We start from the raw sequence: 9,367 nt of genomic DNA on the forward strand, positions 1-9,367 counted from the left end.
CCCTACAATTGGTATCAGAGTGAGGCCGCTCTTCACCGGACTAACCGCCGGATGAGCCATGCTCTAGATCTAACCATGTGAGAACCCTCGAGAAAAAATAAAGGAAGTAGGGGAGGCTCGGACCATGAGGGACATGGCAGCCGGACCATGAGGGACATGGCAGCCGGACTATGTGGACATGGCAGCCGGACCATGAGGGACATGGCAGCCGGACCATGAGAAATGGCAGCCAGACCATGAGAAATTGTAGGGGAGCTTCCAGTGGTTCTTTGTTTGAGGGGGGATTGTTGGGTTGCAAGGGTGCAAACATAGTCCCACATCTACAACACATGGGAAAGATCATGGGTTTAAAAGGATGAAAAGTATCTCCATTGGAATGAGGCCTTTTGGGGAGAGCCCAAGAGCAAAGCCATGAGGGCTTAGGCCCAAAGTGGACAATATCATGCCATTGTGGAGATATTTTGACATCCTTTAGACCCTACACGTATGTCATTATATATTTGCATTGAAAGCTGCAATACATCACATGAATATATTTGCATGGTTGCTCGAGGTAGTGCTTGACTTATTAATTATGTTTTCTTTTTCAAGTTCCTAAATAATGTCATGACATTCCATGCTGTTAATAAGCCAAATACATACCAGTAGGTGTATATCGTATGCTCACTAGTTTCATTTAGTCTCATTAGTAATTGATCCCTTGTTGGAAGAGCATACATCCCAACGCCAACTGCCTTTCTGATTGCCCAGGCATGATCTGTAGGTTGTGGATGAGAACTTGCAGGTTTATTAGGAAGCAAAGTATATAAAGGTCACTTTAACTCTCTAAAGCCTAATACTTATTCTAATCGGCCACTTCAGCCACCACTTCTACCACCACTTCAGCCACCACTTCTACCATATCTAGTATTCTATATATTCTTGTAATTCCAAATGCTTAGCAAAACAGGGACACGACACAAGAACCAACACCAATTTCAGGGGGGAAAACAGTTGGTAGTTGTGTTGTAGCCATGTGTTGTTGGTAGAATGCTTTGATTAGTAGGTGCTCTTCTTTGTTCTTAATTATGTGTATACAATTATTTGGTGTGGTGAACAACCCATTTATTTCTATAATTTGTTGATTATGGGAGTTCTATAATCATGGTTCATTTTAGTTTTTTGTCACATTGCAGTTTGATGATTTAACATACCAAATTTTTCACTGCTTCTTTTCTTTTTTTTATTGCAGACAAAAGTAAAGAATGCCAGTCGTGGGGATATTAGTGAGAACAGCAAATGCAAATTAATTCATTGGTGTGTTGATGGAGTTGTAGCAGAAGGCCGAATTGCATCTACAGATCCAAATGCAAGAGTACATCACGTTCCTCTTGGTGGATCTTGTTGGAAAGTTTGGATTGATAGAGTTTTTGTTGAGAAGGTGGACATACTTCGACCAAATGAAGAAATGCTTTTTCTTGAGGATGCAATAGGAAGCACAATTGCTTGGTTATCTAAATATATTATTGTGTAACTGATTTAGATTTTAACATTTTTAGAAAAAACATGGAACTGAATAGTTTTTTGTTATTATGATCCATTGTTACTAAGTAAAGTCTGTTATTTGTTGAATATATATACTAGTTTGAAATGATATTATTATTGTGTTATTTGTGTGTGGTTGTTATTGTTGTATGTAGTATCTATGTTGTTATTAATTATTTGAATTTAAAATTGTGATTTGAATGGTTTGAAATGCAGAATTAATCAGGAATGATTTCAATGCTGTTAAAAGTTATTAGGCATCCGCAGCGTGCATTGTGCGCTGCGGATGTGGACAATCGTAGCGCGCAATGTGTGCCGCGGATGATCTCATTCGCAGCGCGCAATGCACGTCGTGGATGATCGCATCTGCAGCGCACAATGCGCGCTGCGGATGAGATCATCCGCGGCGCACATTGCGCGCTGCGATTGTCCACATCCGCAGCGCACAATGCATGCTGCGGATGTCTAATGACTTTTAACAGCTTGCAACTGTGCAGCGTGCGATGCGCGCTGCGAAAAGTCATTTTTGTTGTAGTGGCAAGACTACGAATCATCTTCAGAGGAGTCATACATGGAGGAATAGATCATGCAAGCTTCTTAGTGAATCCGAGTTAGAGTTTGAGGCCGAGTCCGAGTCAAGCCACAGATCCATATCCATTTCAAATGAACCAAAAAATAAGATAAGCTCTCAATTAATAGAAAAATTATATTCCATGATTTCGTATTTGACTCGTAAATTAATTAAATCTAATATCCGAGGCCAAGTCACTCATTAAGGAGATAGAAGTCCTTAAAAAGAAGACTAACCTTAGTCCCCCAACTAACCATATTCAAAAGGGAACTTCAACTCAAGTTAAAAAGCTTAAGGAAGAGAATTTCCTCTTGAAAAGTCGAGTTGAAGAACCAAAAGGATCATTGGAACAACTCACGGTTCCAAGTACCTTGACGGGATATTTGAAAATCAAAGAGCAGTATACAATAGATCTGGATTAGGATGCAAAGCTAAGATTTAATTTAAATCATCCTTTTCTTTAGTTAATCAAATCGCTAGAAAATGAGTCCAAGCATGAGCCCCTAAATCAAGTTTGATTAATCAAGTAGGACTAACCCAATATTAGAATCCCAAGGGTCAAATCCATTACTTGGATAGACCTTATTAAGGATATAATCCAAGGGAGCCAATAGAAAAATCATTTTCATAATTAGATAAATTGCATGATTACTTGATTTATTGCTTTTATTATGCATGTTGTAGTTTCTGCTTAAATTAGAAAAGAGTTAATTTGATAGGAAAAAGTTAAATTGATACTTTTAAAAAAAATGATAAATCCTAGTTAGCCTTATTGACTATCTCTAGGGGTGACCGGCTCGGCCCCACGGAAATTTTACACCGGCCACCAGGGTAAATCGAGAAGTGCACGCAACCAACCCAGACGCCTAGCATCCTTTGATTGTGCTCCCCATTTGGAGGAAAATTCCTACAAATACGCCGTAGCTGGGGATTGAACCGCAGGTGCCTGAGTGACAACCTGGATATCCTACCGTGACACCATTGCCCTGGGGACAAAAACATTTAAATGTTGAAGGGGCATTCCGAGAATTGAACTCGGGACCCTCGCACCCTAAGCGAGAATCATACCACTAGACCAAATGCCCAAGTGATAAAAGATAAACAGGATGCGGCAAGATAATAGTAAATTAGGGAGGCCTAATATAAGTATATTTAGGTTAGGCAAGGAGTATCCTACTTAGTGCACTCAGTCGAAAGAAACTAACCAATGCTACCTCGCCACATCCTAAATTAGTTAGACCAGGATTTTCAAGAAGAAGGTCAAATATACCATTTCTTAAAATGATTTTGTCTAGGAAGTGATCGTTGCTTTGATATCCAAGAAGGTCCTTACCTTGCCACGACTTGAAAGTCAATTTTTGAAATATGTATTTAATTGTCTGATAGTTAAATTTAAATCTAACCCAAGGTTAAATTAGTTTCAAAACTCAACCTAATTCTAAACAAGTAAAATTAAAGATCATCTCACAAAGAACCCATAGGATCAACTTGTTTGATAACTTAGAATGGGTGAGATGTTAAGTAAAAATCAACAAGAACCTTGATTTGATCAATCAAAACCTTGACCAAATCAATATCTAGACCTTGATCTAGATCTAAAAATTAGTCATGATAATTTGAATTTGAACAACTCAAATTTTATTGATTTGATTAATCCGAAACTAATTAAAATTCAAGATAATTATAATGTGAAACTAATGGAATTAACAAAGTAGTTATCACTTTATACTTAATCAGTTCACCTAGCTCCCTATTCAAGACAATAAAAATTATAATATTTATCAACAAGGACAACTAGCTAAGTTCACATATAATCAAACCAACTCTATACTATAATATTACACTTAGATCTATGTGATTCACAATAGGCTAATCTTAGTTTTTCAAGATCTATTTGAATAATCTAGTAAATTTTAAATTGATAAAAATTAAGGGAAATTAGAAATAGCAAAGATTAAATTAGACTTGAATAAAATATGAACAATAAAAAAATCACAATTCAGAATAAAGTTCAAGCCACTAACTAAATATTGGGCAACTCGACTCTAGGTGTTTGAAACCTAATCATCCAACCATGAGTCAAAACTCAATTCAACACAATCATCTTATAACATCAAAGTTGAAGCCATAACCATAGATGGAGAACAACTTAATTCTAATTGGGTTATAACAATAAAAACTAGCCTAATTCAATTGGAATAAAGTTTGAGACCTAGTACCACCACCAAAGAATAAAGTTCCTTTAGTAACTACAAGGAGGTCTAGATGACAATGAAACCTAAGAAGCGATAGCTGAACATGAGTTCATTAAGATGGTTCAAATAAATTTCAAAATCATATGGTTTCATAAAAAAAAGAGGTCTATATAAATCAATCACCAAAGGCTTAAATACTTAAATCACTCTAACCAAGTATTGAGATTAGCATCCCATTTATCGTGTAGGGCCGCTAAGGTGGCGGATTCCACCTTTTGCAGAAGAGATTAGCATCCCATTTAATTTTAAAAGGGTTTACACCAAGACAAATTGACACAACATTATGTGGTAAAACCCCTTGAATGAAATAATGCTTGACTACATGTATCGTGGTTACTTTAATTAAACTAGGTCCATATTGAGTGCTTTGCTCGACCTAGTTAAAACAAGACTATTTTAGTGGGTATGAATTGCTTGACCTAGTTAAAGCTAGACCGATTTAGTGGGAATGAACCTTAAATGTTACAATGACGTTCCTAGTTGATTCTTCACGTGCAGACGGTCATCGTTTAAGTGTAGAATGATACTTCAAGGGGTCTCCCTCGAGGCTCTTTTATTAGAGTATCCAGGCGCCTGGAAGCCATTTCAGACGCCTCCACACTATCCGCCAATCCACCATCGACGCTGCTGACTCAGCATTTCCAGGTGTCTGTATCCCTTTCTGGGTGCTTCTATGCTAACGTGGAGGTTCCGGATAAATCACAACTCTGTAATGCCTTATCTAGATCTGAGGCGCCTGGAACTACTTCGGGCGCTTGGAAGCTGAGGTGTTTCGACCACTAAGACTCTGCCACTTCACTGTTTCGCTGGTCTCATTCCGCTGGCGTTCAGTCGCCTAGAACCTTATCTGGGCGCTTGGAGTCCGATCGCTTGGATCTAGATAAGGGCGCCCAGAATACAAAGTTCTAGCCCCTTCTTTCCTGTATTACAAGTTAGCACAAAAGTAAAATATAACAGAAAAATTAAATAGTTTAACAACTGTTTTGATCTTGATTTTAGATTTTCAATAAAATCCTCGGTCTAACTAACGCCTACTATTTCCCTTACCGAGAATGCACCCTTACCCACTCCACTCGAAAGAATTTACCTATTGTTAACCAAGTTCTCCAGACTTGTTGGACTTCTACTTTGCCTCGATCCTCGACCCCCAGAATTTTCACTACTAGACATCTGGTTCATCTAACCTACCTAGACTTCCACCTGGAACACTAGATCTACTAAGTCTTCCTACCTAGTCCTCCAGACCAGGACTTCCCACCTAACCCTCCAAGTTAGGTCTGTCTAGCCTCCAGCCAGGACTTCTATTGCTTAGTCTCCACTAGAACTTCCATTGCCTACTCTCCGCTATGACTTGCTTGTGTCTAGCCTCAATTATGGCTTTCCTGTACTACATGCACATTTAGATCAGCTCATCAGTAAAAATCACGCACTTAACTTGAACCTCTTGTCATTATCAAAATTAAGGTTTGATCATCTGGTGCTTCCTGCACCAACAATCTCTCCCTTTTTTATTATGGTAACTCAAGTTTCAAGTTAAGAAAAAATATTTTGATATTAAAAGAAAACAACTAATTCATGCAAGTAATAAAACATGTTGATGTAGCATGTATTAATAATAATTTTCTAACTCCCTTATTTCCAGGACTCCCCTTGAATTTGTACTTGGGTAAAATAAATTTTTAAAATTTTATTTTTCTCCCCCTAAACTTGATATGGTTTAGTTTTGATCAACTTAATACAAAACTATTCAAGTCCTTTTTAACTTTTGAAAAATGATATTTAATTTTCAAGAAAATATTTTGATTTAAAATTGAAATTATGTATCTCTCCATTTTTGACCTAATTAAAAATAAGTATAAAAAATATAGGTGTGAGTCTAAGCATATTATAAATAAAAAATACTTAGAAAAAATATCCTCTTTGGTACATGCCCAACTTAGGTTTTAGCTAACTATGAAGGGATAGTAGTTTGACCCAGTTAGTTAAGTTTAAATGTATCATTCCAGTTAGCTTATGTTAAATTGGAACACTTAACTTGATCCATAGTTTGTGTTTATAGCCCAAGTTTGGTTTGATGCACAAACTTAAGCATCTGAAACTTAAGCTAGAACCATATGCATCTCATAACATTTTAGGTTTCACAATACACAATCAAGTTATCTAGTGTGCTTTGTGATATGCTTAATCTCTTTTTCTGCAAAGAGGTGAATCTGCCACCTTAGCGGCCCCACACGGTCGGCCCCACGACCATCTAGTGTGCTTTGTGATATGCTTAACCTAGATCTATAGGTTCATGATTTCAAGGAGAGAAATCTAGACTAAGGCTAAAAATTCATTCTTACTTTTGAAACTAAGTTTTTCAAAAAATTTAAAATATACTTTTAAAATAATTTTAAAAAATTAAGTAATAATATATTTGAAAATATGAGTTTTTGAAAATTGAGAAAATTTTATCTTATTCTACCAAGCACAACCCTAATTAAAACAATTATAACTGAAATACTGAAAAAGGAAACTATAATACTAGTAGATAAAAAAATGTTCAACAAAGTCAGTACAAGTCAAAATTGTTGGGATGTATACTATAAGCCTAGCTTTTTATATGAACATCTAATTTGAAATGAGAATCACTTTGGTTAAATGTTTGTATTTTATATTCTTTATATATGTTAATGCAGTTGTCCAATTAATTTATATTGTAGATAACATGGTGTGTGGTGCTACACAGAAGATCATGTTTTAAGTTCCTTATAAATTATAAATAGTAGCTCACAACCAAGATGGATTGGGATAAACTATTGGAACGATTGTAGTGTAATTGGTATTAATTTATCTTGACTATAAAATTATACTAGTACACTTTGTGTGTATTGAGTAGGACCGTTTGAGGCTGTTCTGGATGCGCATTCTCTTATAATAACTCTGTTATTATGGATGCGCGTTCTCTTAATCCCTATATAATAACAAGTACGTATACTTAGTATTTATTTTTTTAACTTATCAATAGGTGAGATTTATTCGTTAAATCAATAGGCCTGATGAGTTGGGAGATAATGCTATGTATATGGTGTGTTGTTGATTATAGAAGGAATCTATGTCCTAGTTATTTAGACTGATGATGCCCCCTTGAGGAGCTCAAAAAGATTATTATGTAAACTCTACATGTGGACTTAGTCCGACATGATAATAAAGTTGAGTGGTACTACCCTTGAAATTAGAAGTTAATTAATTGAGTTGTCAGTAACTCATTTAATTAATGGACACACGAAATCTTGAACACATGGAGATTAATACACTCATAATATGAAGGAGTTTATATTGTAATATGAGATTGGTGCGGTAGTTCAATAATAACCCTTTAGTGGTATGAGTTATTATTGATGGACTTGAGTTGGGTGTTCGAGCCGAACACAGGAAGCTCAAACCCATTAGGAGGTCTAAATCAATTCCTCCTCTAGGTCCCTGTTGTAGCCTCTAGATAAAGCCTCGCATCCACCCCAACATAATTCTATTAATCCTAACAAAATTTGATTAATCCTAAACAGAATTCTGTTATTTTTTCCTAAACACCCTAGGGCCGGCGACAAGGCTATAAAAAGGAGGAGAAGGGGCGCTTAAACATACAATTTTCTCCCTTGCTATTCTCTTCCTAGGGCCAGCGCCACCCAAAGAGTTTTCTCTCCTTGCTAGGGCCGACGCCCTTGGTTCCCCTTGGTTCTCTCCTTGCTAGGGCCGACGCCCAATAAAAGAGAGGAAGAGAGGCGCCCCTAGCTCTTGGTTCTCCCTTGGTGGCCGGCGACTTGGAAGTAAGAAGGAGAAGAGTGGTTATTCTCTTGGTAGATCGTCGCCCACACGACGTCCAAAAAGAGGAAAGAAATACAACAGAAGATCAAAAGGTTTTTGGGTACAAAGAATCATCCATACAATCTCAAGAAGAAAGGTAACTAATTTATTAATTCCGTTGCGTAGTTAGTTTTTCTTTGTATAGATCCTGAATACCAACACAAGAGGCCAGCGATCTTATGTTTCGATCAAGGTGTGCTTCGATCGGTCAAGAACTTGCTTGATCGATCAAGCACATGTCTGATCGATGTAGGTTGCTTGGAAAGGTTCTATCCTCGTATAATTTTTTTATCTGAGAGAAATTGAACAGGACGGAATTCCAGTACCTTCAAAAATAAAATAAAAACTAGGTCTACTAAGGAGGTGGCTGAGGATGACTCATGCTCCAAGATCTAAACATGTCAATCAGCTCAGAATGTCTAGCCCTACTCCTCTCCTCCTGATTGTCTAGCTGACTAGTCATATACTGATGGTAGGAGGTGGCAGACTCATGCAGACTATGAACTAACTCCTCAAGTCTGATCACTCTCTGCTCTAGAGTGATAGGAGGTGGAGGTGGAGGGAGCTGGAGAAGATTGGCTAGGTCAAGATCGTCCTCCTCCTCCTCGACAGCTACGGCTGGTGGTGGCTAAAGTTGGTTCCCTCGTCTCTAAGATATAATTCCATCCTCATCTATATGTACTCCAACTAATGAAAAACTCCTAAGTCCTAACATGTCAAACTTACTAGCTCGTTTAACTTCACCTGCAGTGATGTCAAATCCAAGTGATGCTAGGAGCGATATCAAAATGTGACAGTAGGGCATGTGCACCCTTCTACTGGTGGTAACACCAGATGAAAAAAATGATAGCATGAAAAATATGCAAACTAATATCTATGTCTAATCTATGAATCAATGCATATAAAAGAAATGTATAAAATGGTCGCATCATAGCGACATCCCTGTAGTCAAGGGTAAAATGCATATCACTAAAACTCTATATAGGACATAGTCCTGTACTCTAAGTCTAATGGAAGAGAACTGGGTCACTAAAGGAACCTTTCTCCAGAAAAATATGAATACATGAGGTCTAGGGTGATGTGGGAGTGGGGATTGTTGGGAAACACTAGGAAATCCATTCCGATAAATCCTTGCAGAACAAATTTTTTTCCGAAAACGAATTTAAGTTGCCCT

At 37.3% G+C, this 9,367-nt stretch overlaps 1 non-coding gene across 1 annotated transcript; it reads right to left on the minus strand.

Moving 5' to 3' along the window:
• Positions 1 to 3,109: 3,109 nt before the first annotated feature.
• On the minus strand, positions 3,110 to 3,180 carry TRNAP-AGG (transfer RNA proline (anticodon AGG)). Its single transcript has one exon. It is a non-coding gene; the product is annotated as a tRNA-Pro (tRNA).
• Positions 3,181 to 9,367: the final 6,187 nt, after the last annotated feature.

This window comes from Curcuma longa, chromosome 12 (assembly GCF_044706935.1).
Source record: "Curcuma longa cultivar G26 ecotype Majalengka, Jawa Barat chromosome 12, ITB_CL_G26_1.1, whole genome shotgun sequence".
Classification (NCBI taxonomy): Eukaryota; Viridiplantae; Streptophyta; class Magnoliopsida; order Zingiberales; family Zingiberaceae; genus Curcuma; species Curcuma longa.